Source organism: Octopus sinensis, linkage group LG5 (genome assembly GCF_006345805.1).
Source record: "Octopus sinensis linkage group LG5, ASM634580v1, whole genome shotgun sequence".
Taxonomy (NCBI): domain Eukaryota; kingdom Metazoa; phylum Mollusca; class Cephalopoda; order Octopoda; family Octopodidae; genus Octopus; species Octopus sinensis.
Window position 1 is genome coordinate 33,586,271 of NC_043001.1, and position 10,000 is coordinate 33,596,270.

The window sequence follows — 10,000 nt, forward strand, 5'->3', positions numbered from 1 at the left end:
TCGATATCAGCTGTTGTGATGTACTTACTGGTACTTTAAACTCTTTGGTTGCATATTTTTGTGAATAAATATGCAAGAAATATTCCAATTTCCTTGGAATAGAAAAAAGTCTATCTTTATTTCTTCTTTTGCTGGTGTCTCAAATTTAGGTTAAATCAATGTTTCTCAAAGGAGGGGGGACAGTCGGACAAGTTGTTTTGAGAAAAATTTGGTTTAAATGTTTGACAACTCAGCACTGTCCATTGGACGGGGGGGGGCGTTTTCCTCGTATATACATATGTATATATATATATGTATATACGAGGAAAACGCCCCCCCGCCGTCCAATGGACAGTGCTGAGTTGTCAAACATTTAACCAAATATATATCTTAGTTATCCATTTGTCTTATCTTCCAGACAATTTTTTTAGTGCATATCTTTGTCAGTATGATTCTCTATCCTTCTTAGACTGCCACGCAGTTATTTGCAATTTCATGCTGGCTTCAAATTTGATACTTCACAATTTTTCCTAATTTCATATTTCTAATTCTAATATCTTTAGATATACAATAATGTTCAGAGCTTTCACAATGACTTCAACTTTTTGTAGAAAGCCAATGAGAAAACTTCTACGTATTTGTCCAGCTTGCAAAAAATAAATAATTTTACTCTACCACCATAAAAATATTTAACTATACTTAATTTAAATATAGGTACAGTAGTGGCAGTGTGGTAAAACGTTTGCTTCCCAACCACATGGTTCTGAGTTCAGTCCCACTGCATGGCACCTTGGGCAAGTGTCTTCTACTGTAGCCTCAGGCTGACTAAAGTCTTTAGAGTGGATTTGGTTGGTAGTAATTGAAAGAATCCTGTCATACATAATACAAAAAGATTCCCTTCTGTCACCTAGAAGGTTCCCCTCCAAGGCACAAGTCTAGACAAAGTTGTTTATGGAAGACCAGCAGTTGTCCATGCACACCAGCCTCCTTTATTCATACCACTAATGTTATCCAAGGGAAAGGCAAAAACCAGTACAACTTGGCATCAGTAACATTGCAACTCATTTCTGTAGCTGAGTGAATTGGAGCAATGTGCAATAAAGTGTCTTACTCAAGAACACAGCACACAACCTGGTCCGAGAATCAAATTCACTACTTCGTGATTATGAGGTTGATGAGCTATGCATCTTATATATGTATGTGTGTAGATATATATATATATATATATATATATATATATCATCATCATCGTTTAATGTCTGTTTTCCATGCTAGCATGGGTTGGACGGTTCAACCGGGGTCTGGGAAGCCAGGAGGCTGCACCAGGCTCCAGTCTGATCTGGCAGTGTTTCTACAGCTGGATGCCCTTCCTAATGCCAACCACTCCATGAGTGTAGCGGGTGCTTTTTGCAAAAAAAAAACTGGCACAGGTATCACAACTACAATTTCCATTTGATTTTTATTTTGATGTTGATGTACTTGACTCAATAGGTCTCATCAAGCACAGCAGGTCGCCCTACAATCCAAGGTTAGCACAGCAGGCCATTCACTGAGCCATGAACTCACTTCATTTGTCAGGTCTTCTCAGTCACAGCATATATCTTGAGGTCTCGGTCTTTTGTCATTGCTTCTGTGAGGCCCAATACTCGAAGGTCATGCTTGACCACCTCATCCCATATCTACCTGAGTCTACCTCTGCCCCAGATTCCTTCAACTGTTTCGGAGTGGCACTTCTTCACACATCTCTCCTCATCCATCTGTAGTACATGACCATACCAGCACAGTCGTCTCTCTTGCACACTACATCCAATGCTTCTTATGTCCAACATTTCTCTCAGGGTGCTTACACTCTGTTGTGCGTGCACACTGACATTACATATCTAGCGGATCATGCTAGCTTCATTTCTTTCGAGCCTACGCATGTCCTCCACAGTCACGGCCCATGTTTCACTGCCATGAAGCATGACAGTTCGCACACATGCATCATACAATTTACTTTTTACTCTGAGCAAGAGACCCTTTGTCACCAGTAGGGGTAGAAGCTTTCTAAACTTTGCCCAGGCTATTCTTATTCTAGTGGTAACTCTCTCTGAGCATCCTCCCCCACTACTAACTTGGTCACCTAGGTAGTGGAAGCTATCAACTACTTCTAGTTTCTTCCTCTGGAGTGTGATGGAATCTGTTGTCTGAGTATCTGTGGTGTCTATTGCCCCGGTGCACCTGCCGCACACGAAAGCTATCTTCTCAGTTAATTTTCCTTTGATGTTGCTGCATCTCTTATGTGTCCATAGCTTACACTGGGTACATCTTATGGAGTTTCTACCTACACCTTTTCTACAGATCGAGCAGGGCCACCTACATGAGGGGGCGGGGTGATGAGTTCGCCTTCCTACTTACTAGAACTTTGATCTTTGCTACATTGACTCTAAGGCCTTTTGATTCTAAACCTAGCTTCCACACACGAAATTTCTTTTCTAGTTCCGGTAGTGATTCTGCTATGAGGGCCAGGTCATCAGCATAGAGGAGCTCCCAGGGGCAACCCATCTTGAATTTCTCTGTTATTGCCTGGAGGACTATGATGAATAAAAGGGGGCTGATGGCTGAACCTTGGTGGATCCCTACTTCTACCTGGAGTTCTTCACTATACTCATTGCCAATCCTAACCTTACTAACAGCCCTTATTTACCATTCGTCAGTCTCCAGTTTCCGCATCACCCACCAGATAACGGATCGGGGAACCCTGTCAAAGGCTTTCTCCAAGTTCACAAAAGCTAAGTATAGGGGTTTATCTTTAGCTAGGTATTTCTCCTACAGTTGTCGAACCAGGAATATGGCATCAGTGGTGCTTCTACCCAGCACAATAACTGCATCTCATCTAAGCAGACTCTCTCCCTAATGAGATGGGCTATGACCCTCTCATATATATATGAGTAAGATTCAGTTAAATTAGGTACTTAAATTGAAGTACCGCATTAGGTCAGAATAATAAACATGCACAACAATATTATGTAACTATCAAACTTGGTACATAAGTACCAGCCGAATGATATTCTTGCAGTGTTTATAGACAATAAGACTCAACTGAGTGAAGAAATCTGCTGTTGAGCTATTCAGACATGTACATTATATCAAATATACAGTCCATAATATTTACGAATGGCAGATTCTGAGACAGGTGGATCATCATCCTTGTGATGATTTGAACCAATCTCAACAGGAAGTATTTTTCTGCAATATACATGTGACCATGTCAACACTTTTATTTGGAGTTGTTTACAGCCCCACCAAATTATCATCAAGACACACAACGTTTTGATATCCTCAGAGTTGCTGCCATGAAAACAGCCACTTATGTTTATATTGCGGGGTCTTTGATTTCCCTGAGATTGACTGGGAGGCAAAGTGCAGACGATTTCCTTGAACTGGTGCTGAATTCAAATTGGTCCCAAGTCGTTACCTCCCCCACAAGGGGTAACAACACTTTGGATCTGCTATTTACCGCTTCTCCTGAAACAATTATTAGTGTCACTACTGAAGAAACTTTAGGTGACTCTGATCATTCCATGACCATGGCTGACTTGTCTCTGATTGGTTGTAACAAAAAAAAAAAAGGTGAATAAAATATAAATGAGTAACAGTAGAGGTACAGGTGTCAATTGATTAAGGCAGTTTCAAATGAATCCTTTAATTGATTAATGCAAACATTACATCATTGTAAAGATACCGTTTTCATCAAATGAATTCATGAACTTCAAAATAATTTAACATAGTTTAAAAGCCACAGCGCAAAAACATTTACAGTAATTCTGCTACTATTTTAGTTGACAGAATAGATTTACCAGAACAGTGTATACTTGATCAGAACAGAGAAATTTAGAGGTTAGCAGAGTTTTTAGGAAGGGGAAGGAATAAATGACTCCAGTGACCCAATTATATCTACTTCTAACAAGAGAGGAGGGCGCGGCTCCATTAGTCTTAGGTTTATCTATTAAGGAGTTGTTTAATGTTTACTGGTCAGTGGTAAGAAAATGATTTGTGGTCAGGTCAACCTACTAAATTATCAAAGTCATTTGTGATGGCACCAATATGCAAGTTTTATCTCCACAAGTTGAAGAAAAGGTAAAGGGCTGTAATAAAGAGGTAAGGGATAGGAAAGGGAGGATAAGGAGAAAAAAGAAAGAAAGAAAGCTGACCCAACCATTACTAATTATCCTAATATTAATAGAGGAAGACTGAAGGATAATGGAATAAGGGTTATGGGGGCAAAGCTCTAAACTATGACTGGGAATCATTGCATGGGAATAATAAGAACTTACTGCAACTTATGTGAAGGCACATGGCTCAGTGGTTAGAGCATCGAGCTCACGATCATGAGGTTGTGAGTTCGAATCTCGGACTGGGCTGCTTGTTGTGTTCTTCAGCAAGATACTTTATTTACGTTGCTGCAGTTCACTCAGCTGTAGAAATGAGTTGTGACGTGACAAGGTGCCAAGATGTATCTGCTGTTGCCTTTCCCTTGGATAACACTGGTGGCGTGGAGAGGAGAGGCCGAGCCTTGCCTGGACTTGTACCTGGGAGGGTAACTTTCTAGGTGCAATCCTATGGTCAGTGTCATGACCGAAGGGGGTCTCAACTACAATTTAGCAGAGTTGTAATATTATAGCAATAAGAGAAAATAAAAATAATAAGAAATTAAAAATTATAAGAAAAAGAGATGCATTAGGGTATAAAAGTAATAAGAAAATTAAAATTTTAAAGAAATAGAGAGTATATAAATATTCTTTTCTACTGAAGGCACAAGGCCTCAAAATTTGTGGGGAGGGGACTAGTCAATTACATCGACCCCAGTGTTTCACTGATACTTAATTTATCAACCCTGAAAGGATGAAAGGCAAAGCCAACCCCAGGGGAATTTGAACTCAGAACATGTAGATGGGCGAAATGCTGTTAAGCATTCTGCCCGGCATACTAATGATTCTAACAGCTCGTGACCTTAGAATATATAAATATTAAGGTAAAGATGAAGATATATAAAATTTATAAAAGAAATACCAATAAAATAAAAGTAAAAATTTTTTTTTTTTTATTTTATTGGTATCTCTAATGACTGAAACAAGAAAAAATTAAAAGACATTTGAATAAGTGCAGGCATTGTTATGTGGTATGAAGCAGTTCTGTAGTTTTAGGTTCAGTTCTACCGTGTGGTACTCTGGGCCAATATCTTCTATTATAGCCTTGGGTTAAACGATGCCTTGTGAGTGAATTTGATAGACAGAAATTGCATGGAAGCCCATCTCATATTGTCTAGCAGCAAAGTATATTCTTTTCTACGCTAGGCACAAGGCCCAAAATTTTGGGGGAGGGGGCTAGTCGTATCTAATTTATCGACCCTGAAAGGATGAAAGGCAAAGTTGACCTTGACAGAATTTGAACTCAGAATATAAAGACAGACGAAATACTGCTAAGCATTTCAACCGGTGTGCTAACATTTCTTATTTCTTTATTGCCCACAAGGGGTTAGACACAGAGGGGACAAACAAGGACAGACAAATGAATTCAGTCGATTATATCAACCCCAGTGCGTAACTGCTACTTATTTAATCGACCCCAAAAGGATGAAAGGCAAAGTCAACCTCAGCAGAAATTGAACTCAGAACATAAAGACAGATGAAATACTGCTAAGCATTTCACCCTGCATGCTAACATTTCTGCCAGCCTACCACCTTTAAAGAGAGATATTCTTTTCTACTCTAGGCACAAGGCCCATTGGGGGATGGGGCCAATCAATTAGATTGACCCTAGTATACAACTGGCACTTAATTTATCAACCCTGAAAGGATGAAAGGCAAAGTTGACCCCAGTGGAATTTGAACTCAGAACATAAAGACAGATGAAATACTGCTAAACATTTCGCCCAGTGTTCTAACATTTCTGTCAGCTCGCTGCCTTTTAGCAGTGAAGTATATTGGGTTTTTAATCCACTACAGCTATAAAGGGACCTTTTCCTAGACAACCATTGCAGGCTTTGACTTCTCAACAGTGTACATACATTCAGTATGTCATGTACACAAAGATTTTAATTTAGCACTGCACTTTCTAGCATAATTTGGATTTTATCCTTGTGTGTTTGTGTCTTCGCCAGCCTTCAGTCAAACAGTCCAACCCATGCCAGCATGGAAAGAGTACATTAAATGACAATGATGATGACGATGATGATGATGATATGTATATATATACACACATATACATATATATATATATATATATGACATCCTGTGCCCACATATGCATATATATATGTGTGTGTGTATAGATGTAAGTATGTATATATATATGCATATATATATATTTTATTTTTTATTTCATTTTATTTTATTTTATTTTATTTTATTTTACTTGTTTCAGTCACTTGACTGCGGCCATGCTGGAGCACCACCTTTAGTCAAGCAAATCGACCTCAGGACTTATTCTTTGGAAACCTAGTACTTATTCTATCGGTCTCTTTTGCTGAAATGCTAAGTTACTGGGACGTAAGCACACTAGCATAGGTTGTCAAGCGATGTTGGTGGGAACAAACACAGGCACACAAACATACACACATATACACATATATATACATATATATGATGGGCTTCTTTCAGTTTCCGTCTACCAAATTCACTCACAAGGCTTTGGTCAGCCCGAGGCTATAGTAGAAGACACTTGCCCAAGGTGCCACACAGTGGGGATGAACCCAAATCCATGTGGTTGATAAGCAAGCTACTTACCACACAGCCACTCCTGTGCCTATTCTCTCAATCTCTCTCTCTCTCTCTCTATATATATATAATATATATATATATATATATATGACATCCTGTGCCCACATATGCATATATATATGTGTGTGTGTATAGATGTAAGTATGTATATATATATGCATATATATATTTTATTTTTTATTTCATTTTATTTTATTTTATTTTATTTTATTTTATTTTATTTTACTTGTTTCAGTCACTTGACTGCGGCCATGCTGGAGCACCACCTTTAGTCAAGCAAATCGACCTCAGGACTTATTCTTTGGAAACCTAGTACTTATTCTATCGGTCTCTTTTGCTGAAATGCTAAGTTACTGGGACGTAAGCACACTAGCATAGGTTGTCAAGCGATGTTGGTGGGAACAAACACAGGCACACAAACATACACACATATACACATATAATACATATATATGATGGGCTTCTTTCAGTTTCCGTCTACCAAATTCACTCACAAGGCTTGGTCAGCCCGAGGCTATAGTAGAAGACACTTGCCCAAGGTGCCACACAGTGGGGATGAACCCAAATCCATGTGGTTGATAAGCAAGCTACTTACCACACAGCCACTCCTGTGCCTATTCTCTCAATCTCTCTCTCTCTCTCTCTCTCTCTATATATATATATATATATATATAAATATTATTTATATTATTATTATACATATATATATATATGAGAAGTGAATGGATATAGTAGTCTTGCATGACATATCAGAACCCACAATGCGAAAAGACTGGCAAATGAAATGTAAAAATGACAGTCACCTATCTGCTCCTTACTATTCGAAGTAACAAGGTTAAAAAACAAAACAGCAATGATCCATAATTACTGCTGCTGCTAATTGTACTGTTGTTGTTTCTTTAGTTTTGCATTTCTACTCTATCTCATTAAGACTATTGTTTATGTATCACAGTTCTTGTTGACATTGTTCAAAAAGTAAGTTTGGAATAGGTTTATGGTTGAGCTTTTAATATATATTGTAAACACGGCATAGCAAGCCAATGGATGGAGCCTTCATATGGCCACCACTTGCTAGAGGTAGCAAGCAAATTTCTGTTGTATTAAATTCAGCGATTTAAAAAAAAAAAACTGATGATCACATTAAATAAAATATCTATTTCTTTACTACCCACAAGGGGCTAAACACAGAGGGGACAAACAAGGACAGACAAACAGATTAAGTCGATTATATCGACCCCAGTGTGTAACTGGTATTCATTTAATCGACCCCGAAAGGACGAAAGGCAAAGTCGACATCGGCGGAATTTGAACTCAGAACGTAACAGCAGACAAAATACCGCTAAACATTTCGCCCGGCGTGCTAATATTATCACCATCATCATCATCAGCATCTTCATCAGTTAACATCTGCTTTCCTTGCTGGCATTGGTGGGACATTTTTGACAGGAGGTGACGAGCCAGTGGAAGGACTGTGCCAAGCTTTATTGTCAGCTTTTGCATGGTTTCTAAGGCTGAATGTTATTCCTAATGCCAACTGTTTTACAGAGTGCATCAGGTGCTTTTTTACATGGCGCCAGCCCAGGCAAAGTCACCAAGTAACTTGTAAGACAGAACCCCTCAACTGAGGTAGGAGTAGTATTAAGGGAGGTCATTTTGTGTCAGGTGATGAGAGGTTTGAGAGTGTGTGTGTGTTTATGTAAGCATATCTTATCAATTCGCAGAATTGTATGTGTGTAACTTGTACACATGCATATACATACACTCATGTGCATACACTGACACATGCACTCACACACATGCACACACACTCACACAGATACATACTTAAGTTAGTACTGTCATAGGAATCATGGTTTCCATGGCATATAAATAATATTTTTCCCCTTGAACATGATACCAGTCCATCATAGAGTTAGTCCTTTACAGCCGAATGGACAGTGGTGGGTGGTGGGGGGCAATGTGAAATAAAGTATTTTGCTCAGGAACACAATGTACCCTCCAGTCCGCAAATCTTGTGATTGAGTGTTAACATCCTGTACCCCTTGTTGCACTTCTCATATATATATGCATGTATATATACATATATACATGAGGGTTGGCTGAAAAGTTCCTGACTTTGGGTAAAAGAAATTACATTAATTAATTAAAATTTTATTCAATATATTCCCATCTCAGATTCCTATTGCAGCAGTTGTCCATTTTTTCTGATCCTTGTAAAAGAACCCAGAAAGTTGGGCCTCCAATCAGTCTTTTTGCAATATCCTTAAAGCCAAGAGCTCTTCAGTACCCACTCATTTATATATATATATATATATAGGCAAGGAAAAATTATAAAAAGGCAGAAATTGAAGGTAAATTTTAATGAAAATGGGTGTATGGAAAATTTAAAAAAATTTTTTTTTAATTTTCCATACACCCATTTTCATTAAAACAAGTATAGTGTTATTGGACACTCGGGAAAGGAAAAAAAGAAAGAGGATTCAACGTTTCAAGCGGAGCTCTTCGTCAGAAACATAGAAAAAGGAAAGGTCCAAGGAAGGGAAAACGGAGAAAGAAAATCGCCAACGATACACACGTGAAGGGATAGAATTTTCCATTACACTATTGGTATATTACCTATGTTTAACCATGGGCACACATATCCAAGCATATTATGCTTATAAATTATAGGTAAAGACAAGGATAACATGAGTTTATCAAGAATCAACATTTTAAGAAGAGAGGAAATGGAGAAATATCAATAAACAACAATTTGCTTACATTAATTATTATTTATTAATTCAATACAAAGAGCCTGCATCCCATCTATGTAGTCTATTTACATGAATTAATAAATAATATTTGATGTAAGTCAATTGATGTTCATTGATATTTCTCCATTTTCTATCCTCTTTAAATATATATATATATATATAATATAATAATATATATATATATATATATATATATATATATATATATATACATATATATATATATACACACATATATATATGGTGTGTGTGTGTGGTTTGATGGGCCTCTAAGCAGGTATCACCGTCCCAACTTTCTTTGACATGGTCAATGTGACGATCACACACTACACATCTTCCTTCCAAGTACTGTTGTAAACAGCAGAAGTGAGCTAGAATGTTAAAACTTAGTGTGAATGCACAGCAGAGTTCAAGGTCAATCTTTGCCAACCAGTTTCACTCTGCGTGCTTTAGCTTTGTTACTATGGCAACAGCCCTGTGATCAGACCTTGTATGTATGTATGTATG